Below are 18,952 nucleotides of genomic sequence, written 5' to 3' on the forward strand. Positions count from 1 at the left end.
TGCTCCATTCTGCCCCAGGACATTTGCACAAGCTATTGCTTATTTCTGAACTATCTTTCCCTGCCCTTTGCAAGGGTGGCTTCTTTCTGGATGTCGTAGAAAAGTTCCATTCTAGGGAGGTGCTTTTTGAGCCTGAACCCAAAATATACCTTGTCCTAAAATTAGTCACTTCTTGTTTCTATTTGCTTTTGTAGCATCTGTCACAAATTTAACAGTGGTACCTCATCACCTTATATGTGTCTGTCTTCTCCACAAGCAGGCAGGCTCCATGAGGGCAGGGACTCTGTCAGTTTTCTTCAGCATGTAACTGACTGTCTTGCATTTAGTAGGTACTCAATAAATATTTGGTGAGCGAATGAATAAACCCATGCTTTGTATAGAAACAGATTATACTTAAGAGGCTCCATGCCAGGTGCCACAAAGACCAAAACAGCTGTTCTCTTGCTGAAATGCCATAGGAAAAAAAAAAAAAAAAAAAACCAAACTGTTCTATTAATAGCAATAACGTCTCTTGGAAACTCTATGTTAACTCTACTTCTGCACTTTAAAAGTGATGGACGTGTTCGAAGGGCTTTTGATGGGCTGTCCTGTAAAATATCGGGTTCTGTTATTACTCACATCATTCATTACATGAGCTGGCTAAAAATGAATCTGCTTTGCCCAAGGTATCAAACGGTTGCAGGAATGCTTTTATTTTTCTCTTCTCGGTGACAAGGAAAGGATCTCTTTGGGGAGGCATTAATTACAGAGTACTTTGGAAAATTGGTTCAGCGAAGGCTGGGAGGACTCCCCAGAGCCTTGGTCAGGGCTCTGAGAAGTGGGTGTGCCCTTGGGGCTCTCTGGGCCAAGATCTCCAGGCTATTTCCACCAGAAGTTACCCTTCAGAGTGTGAAAGCAGCTCATGTGTGTTATTCAAAGTCAGAGCCAAGTACAAGATGCTTATTTGACCTCACCGACCCTCAGCAATTCCCAGCTACTAACCGGCGTCCAGCCTTGCGCACCCTTGACCGAGATGATATTCTCCTGAGGATTTTTTTTTTGCACCAAAGTGGAACCGTGAAAGCTTAAAGGCATCCATGGGGAGCCCTCGGCGAGGACTGCTGTACAGATGTGGCCACGGCAAGCATTACCATCCCAGTTCTCCTAACTAACCGTCTCCAGGGAAATACTTAGAAATGACAAGGACACTCGGGGCATCTGTCAGGGCTGTTTTTTGCTTTCATCTCCCAGAGAGTGGCAATGACCTCAACTCACAGTGATCTCACCCCCTCCGCCAGGCCCCAACACATTTGGTTTCGACCCTGCGTTTGGGCCCAAGCGCGGGCTGCCCGGCTTCCAGGCTGTTTGGGGGCAGCCGGTTTGTGAGCTGCTGGAGAGCGGGGTCTGCAGTGTCCCCGCACCCTGTTCCGGGCCTCTCTGGCTGATGATGCCAGCTTGGCGGCGTTCGGTAGAAGTCTGTTTCGATGCCATGTTGTACTGACATTGTGAGACTCTTCATCTGCCCCCCAGACCGGCCTGTGATTCTTGGAGAACGTGAGCCACAGACTCTTCCTCCCTCTCTCCGCAGTGCCTGGTGTGGGGCCCGAGCCCCCAAATGACTTTAGACTGCAGATTGAGCGGATTCAGACTCCAGCGAAGCTGCTGCATGGCATGCCAGAGGTGGTAGTTCCCGCTCCGGGCGGACCTTCCTTTCCCTTCCCCTCGAGAAGGAGCATTTTGGGTGACTCTGAGCGTCTGGATGCCCAGAATAAGTAAAAGAATGAAGCATTACAGGGAGGTGGCTCCGGACAAAGAGACCGCCCTTCTGAGGTCAAATCCTGGTCCCGCCACCTATTGGCAGGGTCCACGGACATGTTGCCGAATCTTCTGGAAACTTCGTTTCCATGTGTGGAAGATAGAAATAATGGTCGTACTCCCATGCGGGGTGGGTGTTCATTAGGTCTGTGTCAGCGGAGTGTTCAGCACGGTGCTGGGATGGAGATAAACCTCCCGTAAGGGGTAGCGATTACTACTGCTGTGAATGAAGAGCATTGGGACACGGGTGTGAGGTCTCCAAGGACAGCCAGGCGACAGATTTATGCTGGATGCTTACCGTGACCTCAGCATCGTCCTGGGCCAGCAGGGCACAGTGGCGACATAGGTTGGTTCTGTCCCAAAGAATCTGTTGCACATCAACCAAATACGGTTTCCTCACTTTATTCTGGGGACCCTGGCCCGTGTCCTGCAGGAGGGCGCCTGGGTGGATACAGAGTGTTTGATGGAGGAAAGGAACCACGGTGGCTGCGGAGTGTGGGCCGCTTCCGAAGGCGCCAACGGTGGTGTTTGGGGCGCATTTCACAACCAGTTGCAGTCCTCAGGACTGCCCTGGACAACCGTTAACCATCTTTAAATCAACCAGTGCCTGCAGCCACATAGAAAAGCCCACGTCGGAAGGACCCGGATCGTAAATCATGGGCTGCAATTCACATTGTCTGCCGTTAGACTGGAAACCAGAACTCATATTTGAGGACTATTGTTTGTTTTCTCTGTCCGTGACATCTTGATACGTCTGACATTTCCTTGTCAACTGATATGAAGAAGGTCTCTGGAGACTACCAGCTACTCGGGTGGGTGGCTGTGTATTTCTCTGGGATCCCTTGTGACCTCCCGAGCGAATGCCACGTAGTCACTATCTGAAGTTTGGCCACCCCAAATACACTTTCTAAATCTGGGAGAAATCACAGCAGGCATTTCACGAGGTCTGGAAACAAGTGGGCACAAAGCTATTTCATTCATGTCGGTTTGATGTGTAGGGCCCCTGGTTGGTGCCACTCGATTTTCTTTGATTCTAATCCACCCTTCCCCTTTCATCCCGCCCCCCTCCTCCTACTTCTGCGCCCCACTCTCCCTCAGATACGCAGTGCTTCTCGATTTCCCAGAAGGTGGAAAAATGCAGTAGTCATTGACAGATCATCAAAATCCTTACCAAAAAGTGCAGCGGGTGTCTCTTCCAATCATTAATAGTTTCTGTCACTATCCAAGATGAACGACTTTCATTTCGGGTTGAGAATATAGTTCCTTTTCAAAACAATGGCATAAATCGCATATCAGTGCCCAACCCTCCCCTGTGCGGTCTTCAGTTCGGGCCACTAGTGGAAGGACAGATGGAAAGTGGAGTTCTTCCATCTTTCTGGGGCTTCTACTGATACGTAAGAGTTAAGGAGTAACGCCCCTTCCCAGCCTGCTTCCTGTCTTCATTGCCTCCACCCCATGCGATCCAACTCCCATCATGCGTGCCATCTCATAACACTCCGTGGCAAGTTCACTGTCCTTCTCAGTGCAGAAATGCTACGTGACCTTGTATAATTGGGGTCCTGCACATCATATGTGTACCATACGTAATTGCTCTAACCACGTCCCTTATTTAATTGGAAACCAGGAACCTCTGAGCTATCTAACGACATCACATGACATCTATTAATTTCTGCCTATTTGCTTAGTTGCCAATTGCTAAACTTGTCCTAAACCTTGACGAGGAAAGGAAATGCTGAGTAGGCAGGAACCAATAGAGCTATTCAAGCAATAAGTGAAATAGCGAATGAAATGAAATCAGTCATGAATGAAACCCACACAAACACAGAGCCTGGTACCGAAGGTGATCTTTACTAAGACCCAGCAGCACTTTACTGCGAAGGCGGGACAGTCTCCTGGGCTCCAAAGGGCCTCCAGGTAGGGTGTAAGCAGAACAAGCTGGCAGAAGGTGCCGGAGGCCGGGGTGTAGTGGGTGGCTAATAAAACCTGCACCGAGACAGACTGCTGGCTGGCCATGCGACCTGGGGCAAGTTATCTAGTATTGTGGGGCCTCCATTTTGTCATCTTTAAAAAGGGGAGCCAAAATGAGTCCCCATACCATAGGGCGGTGCTGGCTTTAAATGAGATAATTCCGATGGTGCACTCAGCACAGTGCTCAGCTCATACAGTGTGCTCAGTAAAGGAAGGATAAATGCTTTTCCAGTAATTAGAACCAGTTAAAGATGACATGGGCTTCCTTCGGGGGTGAGGTAGTGAGTTCCTTGCCACTAGAAATATTCAAAGGGAGGCAATATGCTCAGAGTTTTTTGTTCAAAGGAATCATCTGAGAAGAATGTTAAAATTCACTTTCTGATTTGTATAGGTCCTGGGTGGGGCCTGAGAGTCTGCATTTCTAAGGATCCCCAGGTGATTCTGATACTGCCAGTGATCTTACTTGATAGCTGGGAGCTGACTGATTCCTGGGGGGGTGCTGGAGAAAGTGTGTGATAATCCGAATGGAGCAATGAGCCAAATCTCTTGTCCTATATGGTGGCCACTGGCCACATGTGCTATTGAGCATTTGAAATGTGGCTGAGTCCAAATTCTCATGTACCATGAGTGTAAAGTACACAAAAACAGTATATAAAAAAATAATATAAATATCTCAATATTTTTATATGATTCCATGCTGAAGTGATAGTTTGGATATATTAGGTTAAATAATATATCAAAATTAGTTTCACCTGTTCCTTTTTACTTTTTATTATTGTTATTATTATAACTATGTCTATTAGAAAATTTAAAATGACCTCTGTGGCTCACATTTCATTTCTACTGGGCAGCACTGAGCAGATCATCTGTAGGTTCCCCTGGAACACGGGCACCCAGGGATCCATGGCTGGGGTGGACATCTAAGCTGACGTCCACCTGCGTCCACGTGAGCGTCGCCTGGGGAATGTGCGTGGCCCGTTTCCTCCCACGGCTTGGGGGGGTCTCTGGTCTCCCGTTTGCCTGGGGCAGGGAGTCTGGGTGTTGCCCGCAGTTCTCTTTCAGCCTCTCTCAGAAGTAAGAGGAGACAAAACGATGTGTCTCTCTACAGGGATAATTTTTACCTTGAAAATGGGATTTCTTGAAACCGCCTCTCTGGAGGAAAGTAGACTTTGTCTTCGGCCCAGAGCCCCTCACTGAATTTACATGTCGTCACCCAAAATAAAAATGGCTGCCTACAAGAGGCGTTTCCTTGGGGGTTTGGGCTTTTAGGAACCCAGGGGGCAGAGGCCCTGGCAAAGCGCTTGGATGCAGGGCCGTCCCCTGGAGGGTCGGCTGGTGGATCTGGCGCGAGTTCACCCGACGGTCTGGGGACGTGAGGCCTGTCGCCCTCCAAGTGATGGGTTAATCAGATGGGGGTTGAATGTCACGGGCAGGGGTTAATTCAGGCCCCACACTGAAAAGACCTTTAACGCCATCTCTAATCTCTGCTACCCGCGTCCAGTCCCCACTTTTATTTTTTATTTTTGCAGTTGCATGGTTTTTGCATGTGTCAGAGCGAAACCGGAATGTGAAAGCAATCTGCTCATGCCATCTCTGCCATTTCCATCTTTCCGCGTTCGTCTTTATTGGCAGCCGGATCGGAGGTTCTGATTGTTGCATGAGTAACACCATGAAAACCGTCTCATATGACTTTAAAAAGCCGTTTCATTGCGTGAGACCCAGCAGAGTGAGTAGGTAGGAGCTCGAATCCAGTTCCTACTCCTTTCTGGCTGGCTGGGGGCCTCAGACAAGTGATGCAAGCGCTCTGTGCCTTGGTTTCCTTACCGGTAAACTAGGGAGGACAATAATATCTACCTCCCACCTTGGTTGAGCTGTAGCGAGAAGGACTGTTAATTTGCGTAAAGGGCTGAGAATAGTTCCCAGCGCCTGGAAACACATGCCGGCTGTTATTCTGGGCTAATAAGGGCTCCCTGAATGGCAACCTCTATTTCAGCTGGTAAGTTACTTAGAACCATCCCCTTCCCTCCCCCCCCCAATAGCACACCTGGTTGAGTAAGAGTCAGGTCCTGTGTGGCGATGATGTAATGTACCTATTTTTGGCAGACTTGGCAATTCAGGGAGCGACCCATTTCCCTCCACTTCATGGAGGTCATTGCAATGGGTTTCATCAACCAGCGGGCTTGGAAGTGAGCCAGAGGGTTAGAAAGAGCCTTCTTCTTTTTTTTTTTTTTTTTTTTTTTTTTTTGCCATTCTGGACTCCTTTCACGACTGGGAGAGGGCGGAGGGACGTGTCCGTGATGACGCCTGCGTTCAGAATGACGCCAGTGGAGATGGGCAGAGGAACAGCACCTCACATCCCTCATTCGAATCTCCAGGGGCCGTTCGCACCTCCCCGAAGGAAGTGGGAGGATTTGGGTTTGTTGCTTGGTGTCTGGCCTAGCACAGGGAGGCTTGAGTTTCAAGGTATACATAGGACCTTTGCAGATTGAAGGGAAGCGTCCCGGGGGAAACACTTGGCAGAGGGTGGGAAGGTTCCCAAGCATCTTATGGGATATCTGGTCTGTGAGAATGTCTTAAAAAACCTGGACGTGCACTTGAGAAGACGTCCGCATGGGATTCCTGCGTCACCGGTCCTGTCAGAGTGGCGGCTCTATTGAAGGAGGCGTTAGCAAATACAGAGAATCTTGGGCTTTAAACCATCTTCAGAATGAGACTGAGTATGAATAAAAATGTATAAATAGACAATTAACCCAGTGTAAAGCGAGTTGCCAGTCATGGTAGCTGATAAATCAATGCATCAGATCAAATGAGGTCAATGCTAAGAGCAGAGGTTTGGGCCAGATGTTCTTGGGCTAGAATTTTGTTCCACTGCTATTGGCCGTGTGGCATTGATCGAATCACTCAACCTCTCTGAGCCCCAGCGTGCATGCCTGTGCGGTGGAAGAAGATAGATGCCGACCTCATGGGGCCGTCGGAGCTGCTAGACAGGAGGTGGCCCAAGGCCTCCTAAACTGCTGGGTGTAAATCCAATATCCAACGGTCCACCTGGCCTTTGACTCCCTGGCTGCTTCTCATCTTCCAGGTTTGGCTTAATCGTCGTCCCCTCCGAGAGGCCTTCCGTGTCACCCATGGAGAGCACCACGCCTGCTCCTCACACCCCTGACCGCCTTCCATTGCTTCTCCTGGTTTATTTCCTTTCCAGCATGTTTTTGTTGTCATTGTTGTTCTTTTTGGTTTGTCGAACTCTGATTTCCTCTGTCCACCGGACTGAAGTCACCGAAGGTGGAGGCTTGATCTGTTTTGTTTTGGGACTTGGAGTGTCTTGATCACAGGTGGCCGAAGTATTTGACCGAAGAGCCCTGTAACCGGGGCAAGCTTCTGAGCCTCCTCAGTCCTCGGCTCTTTCGTATCTGTGATACCGGCAGCGCTCTGAAGGGTCGTGGTGTGCCGAGAACTGAGCTACAGAGTGGATTTCACCGGCCGCAGGAGGCGAGTGACGCAGAGCGGGCGTCAGTACTGTTCGACGACACCACGAGGCGGCATACGGAATATTCGGCACCCCCAAATCGCCAATATTTTTATTCTCTTTCTCCTCTTTTCTTCTCTCGGAGGAGTTTGTACTTCTTCCTTGCAGATACGAGTCACATAGAAAGTGAAATGTGGGAGAATGGATGTAACCCTCAATAACGAGAAAAGGAAAGACAAGAGTTTCAGTTTCACAATTGACAAAGCCAATGATTTCATTTATAATGGCAGTGGAAGGGGCCAGTGGCTGAGCTCACACATTAACATGTAAACTGACCGAATGAGTCAATCTATCTGTGTTTTGAGCAGAAGCAGGACTCCAATCATTGAATGCATTTTGGAAATGTGGTTTGCTTACTAGAATCCTGAGGCTGAGTTTCCTGGGATGGACAAGCTACACCCACACTTCCTAATTTTTTGCTGTGGCACTTGCTGAGACAGCACTGTGACCCTGAGCTTTCTCTCGCTCTGGCCAGCAATTTCCTCAGCTGTTAAAGGGGCTGAGGAGGGTGGTTCTGGGCACTCACGGATCGAAAACACCTTCACTCTTGCAGTCTTCTGATGAGTGGCGAAGCCCTCTCTCCTCACTCACTGTCTCAGTGCATTAAAATGAGGATTCTTTCCGAACTGATAAAAAAGCCCCTTGCTCTTTCATCCACAATGAAACTGATTGAGAATCCAAGTAAACAGAACAGGTCCTAGCAGAGCTACCTGCAGTGGTTGCGGTGGCAGGGGGAGGGGGTGGGAGGATTGGCGATGGGGGGTGGAGGGTGGGTGAAGAGTTCTCGCCTTTCCTTCTCCTACTTCTCACAGCCCCAGGCCACCTCTGAGGTGTCCCTAGGGTTCCAAGGAACATGGTTTGAAGCTACAGCGTCTCAGGAGTACTGGACAAAAGCAGAATGAAACTCACTTTAACAAATCTGCCTGTCCTAAAGCAAACCTGGACCCATCCTCAGCTTCTCAAGGGCCAGCAGGACCTGGCACCCATTGAAACCACACGTGTCTGTTGAATGAATGGGTGAGCTGAGCACTGTGTTTTCACCTCAGAGCCCGGGCCTGGCCTCCTCTGTCCCGGAACACCACCTTTTAAGGCGACAGAGTCTCTGACTTGCTCTGGGACCCCAGAGCTTGTGCTTTGGCTGCCTTTGTACCAGAATAACTTGTGATATCTCAGGTGGAACCGCTGGCAATATAATCAGGACTTCAAAACGTTGTAACCGCAAATGTAATTTCTTTTGAACATTTGGGGATGTTTAAACGGTAGCTTGAGTATTAAATCTGCCTTTTGTGGGAGTTGGGGAGAGGGGAGGGGGCAGTAAGAGGGAAGAGTTTCCCCAAACTGTATGAAAGAAGGATGGAAAACATTGTTGAGTTTTTTTCTAGGAAAAGTTTTTTCCCCCCTTCAATTGAAATATTGCTTTAAAGCATTGGCAGGCTTACAGACGTGAAATGAAAAACAAATCCCACAAAAATCCCGAGTACCATAACAATAATGAATAAAGTAGTGCAAAATGCTTTGATTTCAGTAATATTTTCGCTGGAGCTGGTTCATTCTGAAGAGACTATGTTTATCCTGAAGAAAGCCCTTCTGCACTGCGTTTTAAGAGTTTGTAACAACTTTTTTGGGGTCTCTGTTGTGATATGATAATGAAACGTGCTCATGTAGCGGTAAAGGCTCATGGGCTTTGAATGGTGGCCTGACCAGGGTTTGAGCCCCTCCGCCCCTTTACGTGGCCTGGGCCTCTTTAAGTAAATGATGGTTCTGTCTGGGCTGAGTGTCCTCACGTGTAAAAATTCATAAGTAATGCCACCCTCAGTGGACTGCTGCGAAGCTTACGTGACAGAATATAAAATGAGAGCTGCTGGAAGGAGGTGTAGGCATTGGGACTGAGCTTTTTTGGGTAAAGATGGTAATTCTGTATCTGTGTCCAGAACTCGGTAATTCTATACAAAGCTCAATATTCCAATAACAGAGGAAACTATGGCCGTTTTCTCATTTTCTTTTTTTGATTTCATGCCTTTTTTTTTTCTGGTTATAAAATTAATATGTATTTACTGGAGAAAGCTTGAAAACTAATGATGAGTGTTCAAAAGGAAATCACCTACAATTTCAATAAACAATTGGTGTGCTTTTTAATGTATGTAAATATATGATTTTTCTCTGTTCCATTTCTTTCTTGACGAGAAAATATTTTTGTTCACTGAGACTTTCAAATATGAAATTTCAATTTCATATTCATCATAATCCAATAGTATATACTATTCTTCTCTTATAATTTCTTAAAATACTTTTTTTATATTAGTAGAAGAGTAGACTATGTGCATTGTTAAACATTTAGAAAAAGCGAAGGTACAAGAAGAAGAAATGAAAATACCTCCCATGATCTCAATACACGGAAGTGGTCACCGGTGACATTAAGTTACATATCCTTCTAGTCTTTCTTCTCAATTTATATTTAAATTTATAAATTAAAATGAACTTCTTGAGTGATCAATATTGTAGATTACTTTCTTTTGCTGACTACTGCATTGAGAATATTTTTCTATATCATTAACTTTTCTTCTATGTCATAATTTTTAGTGGTTGATATTATTTTATGATATGTTATAGTTTATTTAATTAATTTCCTATTTCTAGGTAGATGTCAGTATTTTATTATGATAGACAATTTTGCAGTGAACATCCTAATAGCTAAATGAATGCTGTGTTCATGAAGGATTCTTTAAAATAAGTTTCTGGAAGTGACTTGCATGCACATTTTTAGGTCTTTTGTCAACTTGCCCTCTAGTACAGTTATACCAATTTATACTTCCACTAGTATAGTACATAAAAGTACCTGCCTCCTTGTGCCCTTATGGGTATTATACTAGTAACACCATCAAAAGAGGAAAATTTTGCTAATTTGACAAAAATTGTTATACTTTATTATAATTTACACTTTATTAATAGTAGATTTCTTCTATTTTTGAATCATCTGCCATAACTTTTACATGTTTTTCCTTTTCATACTTGTTTTTTATAGTAAAACAAACAGGAGAAATGAATAAAGTCCATTAAGGGTACACTTAGATTAGTTTTGACAATTTTACACATCTGTGTAAACACCTATGTAAGATAGAAAACATTTCTAACACTCCAGAATAGAATAGAACCTCCATTGATCTATTTGTCTTTTATGTGACAATACCACATTCAAAAAAACATCATACATTTAGGTATGAGTCTAACAGAAGGTGTACAAGACCTCTACTCTGAAAACTACAACACTTTATGGAAAAGAATTAAAAGAGACCTAAGTAAATGGAAGGATATACTATGTTCATGGATTGGAAAACTCTATATTATAAAGATGTCCGTTATCCCAAAATTCGTCTATTGATTAGATGCCATCCCAAACAAATTCTAGCAAGCTTTTTTTTATTCCCATGTCATCAACAAACTGATTCTAAAATTTATATGGAAATTCAAGGGCCAAGAAAAGCTAAGGCAATCTCGAAGAAGACATGCAAGATGAAGGACTTACACAACCAAATAGCAAGATATTATAAAATAATAATAAAGATAAAAGAGTATTATAGGTAAAAGATTTGAATAGACACTTCAAAAAGAGGATATGCAGATGACTAATAAGCATGTAAAAAGGTTCTAAACTTCATTAATCATCAGAGAAATACAAATTAGTACTAGACACTTGAGGTGAATGCAATGCGCTACCACTAGAGAAATACAGGGCGTTACCAGACACACTTGCCAGAACGACTTAAATTAAAGACAGACACATCAAGCGTTGGAAGGAAGTGGGGCAACTGGAGCCCTCGTATACTGCTGATAGGAAGGTAAAGTGGTACAATTACTTCAGAAAATGGTTTGGCAGTGTCCATTACATGCAAACATATGTCTACCTATGAAGCAGCAATTCTACTCGTAGGTGTACACCTAGCTGAAGTGCACACATATGTTCATCAAAAGACGGTGAATATTCATTGACGAAATGTCTACCAGCAGTAGAATGGAAAAAAGTGCAGTATATTCAGACAGTGGAATCCTAGATGGTAATGAGAATGAGCAAACCACAGGTACATGCAACAACAGAATGTCCAACAAAAGCGGCCAGACAGAAAAGATGAGGCACTGTGTGGTTCCATATGTACAATGTTCTAAAATAAGCCGAAGTGACTGATGGTGTTGGAGGTTAGGGTAGCCGCTGCCCTTTGGGGTACAGAGTGGCATGAAGGGGTTTCTGGGCTGATGGCCATGTTCTGGTTCTCAATGAGGAGCTGATTATATGGGTGTTTTATTTTCGAAAATCCGTTTAGCTGTATACTTATGATTTGTATACTTTAAATTTTATGTATTACTTCTTGCATTTTTTTCCCATGGGGGCAGGGGGAGCCTCAGGAGTTGGTGCTCTACAGCCTTTCTGCTTTGCATTGCTGAGAGGAATTCTGAGGCCAGACAGGTTTTCCTTTCTTGAGTACGATTGTAGAATTTTTTCCTTACCTAAAACTAAAACATAATTACCAAATTATTTTTATATATTAGCTATTTTAATTAATATTGCCTGATCTTCCGAGAACTCTTTGGATCTAAATACTTACCTCTTTTGTTTCTAATTTATTTTAGTTTTATGACTTTTTCTTCTATCGTTAGATTAGTGTATCTTTCATCTTTTTTGCTATCTACATTGTCATTTCTGATAAATGATAATTGAATCCGTTGAATCCTTTTTGTAAAAAAACAAAACAAAACAATTATTTCCTTTCACAGTGTTCATCTCTTTATCTTGGGAAAATTTCTTGACTTTATTTTGTACTGCATTGATTTACGATTTTCAAAATATTCAAGCTTCTATTCGTTGCTTTCAATCCAGCATTTGTACTTCTCATCATTTTATAGAATTTCCTGATCCCAGATGTTAAGTTGTCACCTGCTCTTGATGTGGTGTTGAGAATACAAATTAGAAAATTTCTAAAAGTTTCTGTGCTTCCTGCAGTACCAGTTTCTTAGGAAAATATTTTCTCCAGGTACACAGAGGGGTCCTCTCTTTTTCCACATCAAGACCTTTCCTCTTCTAGTTCTTTTTTTTCTTCATTTGTACATCCTTACAGAGATGCTCAGAGGTGGGAGCTAAGATGCATTCTGTTATTCCACACATTTTTACTGAGTACACTCTGTTTACCCGTCATTTTCTTAGCTCCTAAAGATAGAGTGGTAAACTCTCTAGAAACCATCCCTCTTCCCATGGTTCTTAAACCCTAACAAGGAAGGCTGACCTTGAATAAGTGATTACAGGTGTGGGGAATGTTGTGCAGGTAAAGAGCAGGATCCACAAGAGAGGAATTCAATCCAAACTTGGTGGGTGGTACATGGAGCACTCTGGAAAGGTCCCCCCAAAAAGTGATGTTTTAGGCTGAAATCCAAAGACAAACGGCCATTAAAGAAGGGATGAAGTAAAGGGACCACTGTGGACTCTGCTTAAATCCTAACTCTGCCGATTGGGTTCCTTTTGCAACTGCTTTGCCTTGGAGAGCTTTCCGGGAAGTTCCATTGCCCAACTGTAGATGGGAGACAGGGGAATTACCAAGATATAATTATGACAAGGTGGGACTCGGTTCCATGGGCTTTAGGAGACTTCTCAGTCAAAATGAGTAGCCACGGCAGATGGTAGGTTCGTTAGAGCCTCCATGCCTATTATAAGTCTGGGTGTCAGCCCAGAACCAAAACCACATTCGAAGGAAAATCTGGCCCTGCTGATGGCTCATCTATAAACAGAAGTGGGATGACCCTCCTTTCAGGCACGTGCTCTAGTCAACCCCGTAGTTTTCACAGGAGGACGTTAGTGGGTCTTCTCCCCACTCATCTGGTGGTTAAAGAATGTATCTGTGACTGCAATTGGCAACCTGAAACAGCAGGTACCTGGTGGCGGGGAAAAGCTCAAACTCATTGCCACCCATCATCAAAAGTTATGGTAAGGGACATAACACTTAGAGCAAACTGTCTCATGGGTATGCGATTCATTCTTGAGACCCTAAAACTCTCCAAACAATGCCGTCAAGTGGAACATTCTGGTGAGAGTTTTCTATATCTCTGTTGTTCGGTACAGCCACATATAGCTAATTGAGCACTTGAAATGTGGCTAATATGACTGAGAGCTGCATTGTTGCTTTAATTTAAATGAATTTAAATAGATAGTGGCAACTTTTTGGAGAGTACGGCTCTTGCCCTTGAATATTATCATTAGAAAAACCATACGAAATTAATTACTGGAGTTGATTGAGGATGCTGTTCATTACATCATACCTAGGACTTTCTGTGAGGATTTGTGGGGTGAATTCTTTCTGGTTATAAGATTAGGAAGCACTGAGCTTTACTTAGGTTTATTTTTTATTTTATGAATGTTGTGATATTTTTATCTCTGCATTCATTGTTGGAAAATTCAGATCGAAACCTAAGAACACCTTTTACAAATATGAACAACTCCACAGCTTTCTTTTTCGGTTTTAGCTTCTTTCTCGGCTCAGCCTTATTTTCTCTTGAAGTGGGAGGATAAGCAGGGTTGGCTGAAAATCACTCCTGATCCTCCTCTCAGCTTGCCTGGAGTGAGCTGGCTGAGACTGGGCACCCCTAAACTTCCCTCGTCTGGTGGGAGATGTTTTACCAGGTTAACTGGCCCCAGCTGCCCCTCCATCTGAAGGGACCGCACTTCCTGTAGGCCCCAGGCGTGAAGGCTGGGCATTTCCCAGCAACTGTGGTGAGTAGTTGGTGTCTGAGCGCAGACATCCAAGTCGTCTGTTTGTCCCCAAGTTCTAGAGGAACGTCTGCATGCTTCCGTGGTAAGAAGGCAGACTAGCAGAATCTCTCCTGCCATGAGATGTGGACCCACTGTGTGCCCAGCAGTTTTGCTCAGGCCCCGGCATTCCTCTAGGTGAAGTGTTGATGAGAGGAGAGGAGATGAGACTGATCCTTTCCTTGTTGATCCTTGGCTTGTAAATTCCTCCCCTGCCCCACCCCTCCCCTTTCACTTCCGAGAGGCCACTCTGCGGGTGCCACCAACAACATGTGAGACCATGCTATGAATATCTCTATAGCCTCAAATAAGAAAACGCAAGACTTTTCCATTTCTTTCTATCTTCTCTAATAATTCCTGCCTCTGAGCCAAAGAAGAAACTGTTGAGAAAAATCAGGCCACAATTACCCCACAGAGAAAATATGTTTTGAGTCTAGTGAAGGCTTTTGCTAAGTGACATTAATTATACTTGTTTAGGTTTGACATTATTAATTAACCTTCTCGGCTGTTTATATTATAGCCTTGTATTATGTAGCCTTGTACAATATGATTTAAACAAATAGTTAAAAAATGTTACTACCGCTTTAAATGTATATATCATTTTAAGCTTAAAAAGGGCTTTTATCCAGTCTCATTTGATAACACACATCGATTCCATTTTTTTTTTATTATGGTGAACTATACGAACATAAAATTTGCCATTTTTACAGTTTTTAAGTGTACAATTCAGTGGCATCAAATGTATTTATGACATGCAACCGTCACCACCATCCATCTTCGGAACTTGTTCACTATCCCAAACAAAATCTCTACACCCATTATACAATAGCTCCCCATGCCCCCTTCTTCCCTCCCTCCAGACCCTAGTAACCTCTCATCTACTTTCTGTCTCTATGATTTTGACTATCTTAGGTTCCCTTTGTAAGTGGAATCATACAATACCTGTCCTTTTGTATCTGGCTTCCTTCGCTTAGCATAATGCCCTCAGGGTTCATCTACATTGTCGCCTGTATCAGAATTTCATTCTTGATTAAGATTGAATAATATTCCATTGTGTGTGTGTGTGTGTGTGTGTGTGTGTGTGTGTATATATATTTTTTTATTTATTCATTTTATTTATTCATTCATCGTCGGACATTTGGATTGTCTCTACTTTTCGGCTATTGTGACTGGAGGTGCCGGCCACATGGGCCTGCCTGATTCTTATTTGACCAATGTGGCTAAGTGATCGACCTCGTCTCATGGAGGTAGAGCTCAGTTTTTTGGCCTGACTGCAGGTTAGGATGGGCTGGGGAGTTAAAAACAAAAACGGAAACACTCTGGATCGTCAGAATGGCAGACACTCTGGAGGTGCAGCCTGGATGGAGCAGTTTACTCAGCTGTCCAGAGTCCAGACGACTCTTCTGTGTAGCCAGAACCCCAGGGGCCGTGGAGCCAGGAGCAGCGAGTCCCCCAGGCGCGGCCCCTCTCGGTGCCTTGCAGACTCCTCCTTTGGGGCTCCTCCCATCGCAGTCAGTGGATCAAAGTGGGCCCTCTTTTTGTCATGTTAGCTCATAATTTGGAACAGTGAAAATAATGCAAAGATTTAAAAATTCAAAATTTAAGCTCAAAACAAAGCCTGCTCTCAATACCATGAAAGCCGAATGCTGGTGTGTTGGCTAAATATATGGATCCATTTGTTCCTTGCATTTTAATCATCTCGTTTTAATAACATACCACAATGCGAACAATAGTGTGGGTTAATTCAGCTCCATTTAAGAAGTCCTGTTCTGTCCGCCAAAGCTTGTTGTTCTGTCTAGTTAAATGCTCATGCATTAAAATGCTAATAATTAAACTGTTACGATTGACTAATGAACTCTGCCAGCGATAAATGATGGTCTTGTTAGATTCACCGCACAGCAAGCCTCCTTTTGTACTGAGAAAGTTAAAGGTTAAAGCGCTCTTGAAACCAGTGAGTGGATCTAGAAGCAATTACAATTTTTCCTTGAAACTAATAGTTACTACAATAATGTTTCAATTCCAACCCAGTCAGAGTGAAAAGGAAAAAGAGACGGGGGCAGGGGGTAGAGGGAGGATGACTCTGAGCTCTATTCATGGACAAGGATGTGGAGCTTTCTTTAGCCCGCAGGGCAGGTGGCGTGGTTATTCAGACCGAAGCCCACAGTTACAAACCCCCTTCTTAGAATCTCTCCCAAGAATGCAGACAGAAATGGTGGTTTTTCAGGCCAGAGCTGCGGGTGACCCAGCGTCCTGAGTACTACTATTTCAAGCATGATGGTTAAACAAAGTGGGAAATTTCACCCAAATCCCTGTGTGATTCGAGGGAAATTGCTCAGTCTCTCTGGGCCTCAGTTTTCTCATTTTTTAAGAGCAGAGTAATAATAACAACAGCTCTCTGCGGTGAACATTTGCCTTGTCCTGCCGAGCAGCCAGTTCCCATTCTTACAGTAACGGCCTCTAGCGTTCCAAGCAGACGCCTTGCTCTTCCGTTCTCAGTTCACGTGGTTGGTGGGAGTTGATTTCAACCCTCAAGCTCCTGGGAGCGAGCATGTGACCAGGCCTGGCCAATCAAAGCATCACATTCCTCCGGCCTCACCAGGGCCCAATCAGAACCGGTCAGAGCAAATCCTGGGGCCTTGGCCAGAGCACTCTGGAAAGCATTGCTCCCTTTACAGTGGACTTGGACCTAGGAGGATGTAAGCCTGGAGCCACCGGGCCGCTCTGCAGACACACGGCACTGGATCCAGCCTTACCCCAGGAATTTGCAATGACATGAGCCAAAGTCTCCCTCACAGTCCCTCCTTAAGCCGGTTCCAGTTGAGTTTCTGTTGCTGGCCAGGAACTTTTTCTCACGGCCGAGGGAGGACTGTAAAGCTGAGGCTCAGCCCTGCCTCCTCCGGGGGCCCCTTAATGGTTCCAGACTGAGCTGAGCTCCTCCCCTTGACCCTCAGGATCACTCAGCACGTTCCGAGCACTTTCTGGAGCTGGCTTGCGTTTCCGGAGCTTTACCTCTCCAGCAGGGCTGGAAACGCCCGAGGGGCAAGGTTCCCATACTCTCCTTCCAACTCGCTCTTTCTCCATCCTTATGGCCACTGGCATGGTATGCTTGGCTGGGTCAGGTGAGGGGCAAAGATGCAAACTGACCAAATTCAGTAGCGAAGATAAAATGATAAGGCAGAACAAACCTTAAAGGCGCTCAGGGCCTTTTCCTGCCAGAGACTGTGTGACCTTTTCCAAATATATATATTTTTCCTAGAGGAAGCAAGGGAAGAGCACTGAAAACATCGACCGCGATCATGACCTCAATTCATCGCACGATTCCCTCACCATTCGTGCTGATCTTTGGGCTCAAAGTTAACAGTGGACACGTCTAATCGACCAGCCCAGGTTCTGAGCATCTGGAGAGAGCCCGTGTTCGAAAAGTTACGTGGAGGGGGAAGCTTAGGATCGCGAATCAAAACACAAGCCAGGGGACCCGAGCAGGTCATTGTTCCTCTCTGAGATGCCTCATCTTTAAAATAAGGACGAACATCCTTGTCCTGGTGTCTGGGATGTTGGGGCAGTAAGCGGAACTATGGGCAAGAACCACTTACCTGGAGAGACTTTAGCTTCCATTGCGTTTTCACATCTACCTTTGTGTTTGGCATAATACAAATATAAGGGGATTATTGCTTTGCCTTAAATTATTTTCCGGTCATTCTCTACATATATATTTTTGCCTTCCTAAAAAATGTTAATTCTTTTGATAAAATTCACTCAGCCTCTGCTACGTGTACGACCCTGGATCCTGTGCTAGGTGCTCGGGAGAGAGCTGTGAAAAACGCAGGTGTGGTCCCAGCTTTCGTGGGGCTTATAGTATAGGGGAGACCCACCAAAAAAAAGCCCTGGAGAGAAATAAATGTACGATTGTAAATGTGGAAAGTCCTATGATGGAAAAGAATGGAAAGCTTTGAGGGAATAAAAGAAGGACATCTCTGGGTGCTTGTGGCAGAGGCAACTGACAGATCCCTGAAAATGTCTGATTTGGCCTGAGCCCTGCAGAAGGAATTAGAGTCGGGGCCACCAGTGGCCATGAGGAGACATCCAGGCAGATGGGGCAGGGGTGCGAGGCAGGAAGAGGCTCTGGGAGCCCTGAGGACAGAGCCTGAGGATCCTTCTTTTGCTCCACCGTGTCCCCCTCCCCGACTCCCAACCTCCAGTGCTCCTAGCCCAGCACTGGGCACAGATCTGGATTCTTTCAGAGAGAATGACGCGGTCGTCATTAGGGCCGTTCACCTGCAGTCCCATTTTCTTCCTTCCAAGCACAAGGTTGGTTGGTTATCTCTCTATCCCCGTTGAAGTTAGGCGTGAACAAGTTACTTGCTCTGGCCATGAGATTCCCTCTGCTAAAGTAGTCTTGCCTCTTCACAACTCCCCTCTGAACTCTTCTTTCTGCCCCCAAGTAGAGCTATCTGCTCTGCCCGTGGCTGCCCGTGACTCATCCTCACTATATTTTCATACATCTGGAGGCTGGACTCATACCGAGCTCATCTTCGTGGCCTCACGGTGCCCGGCACAGTGCTGGAACATCCAATAGTTGTATTTTTTGTGTGAACAGAGAAGTGCATTTCCACTGGCCCCATTGGAACCGTCTATTTCTCTCTCTCTCTCTCTCTCTTTTGTGGAGCTCACTGTCCACTAATCATAAAACAATACATTTATATCAAGTTTGTACTGACTCGTGTTAAAAAACACTTTACGACCATCATTTCCATTCCACCGATGACAAAGCTGAGGCCGAGGGCATGAAGTAACGACGCCAGCGTCACCACCGGGGCATGGCAGAGCCAGGCTGTGAACCCGGGCAGTGGGCACGATTTCGAGCGTTCTTCCCTTTC

At 45.2% G+C, this 18,952-nt stretch overlaps 1 long non-coding RNA gene across 1 annotated transcript; it reads left to right on the top strand.

Annotated features, from left to right (window-relative positions):
- Positions 1-5,455: 5,455 nt before the first annotated feature.
- On the top strand, positions 5,456-6,636 carry LOC118603859. Its single transcript, XR_004951384.1, has 2 exons — positions 5,456-5,758; positions 6,038-6,636. It is a non-coding gene; the product is annotated as an uncharacterized LOC118603859 (long non-coding RNA).
- Positions 6,637-18,952: the final 12,316 nt, after the last annotated feature.

Source organism: Rousettus aegyptiacus, unplaced genomic scaffold (genome assembly GCF_014176215.1).
Source record: "Rousettus aegyptiacus isolate mRouAeg1 unplaced genomic scaffold, mRouAeg1.p scaffold_m13_p_6, whole genome shotgun sequence".
Taxonomy (NCBI): domain Eukaryota; kingdom Metazoa; phylum Chordata; class Mammalia; order Chiroptera; family Pteropodidae; genus Rousettus; species Rousettus aegyptiacus.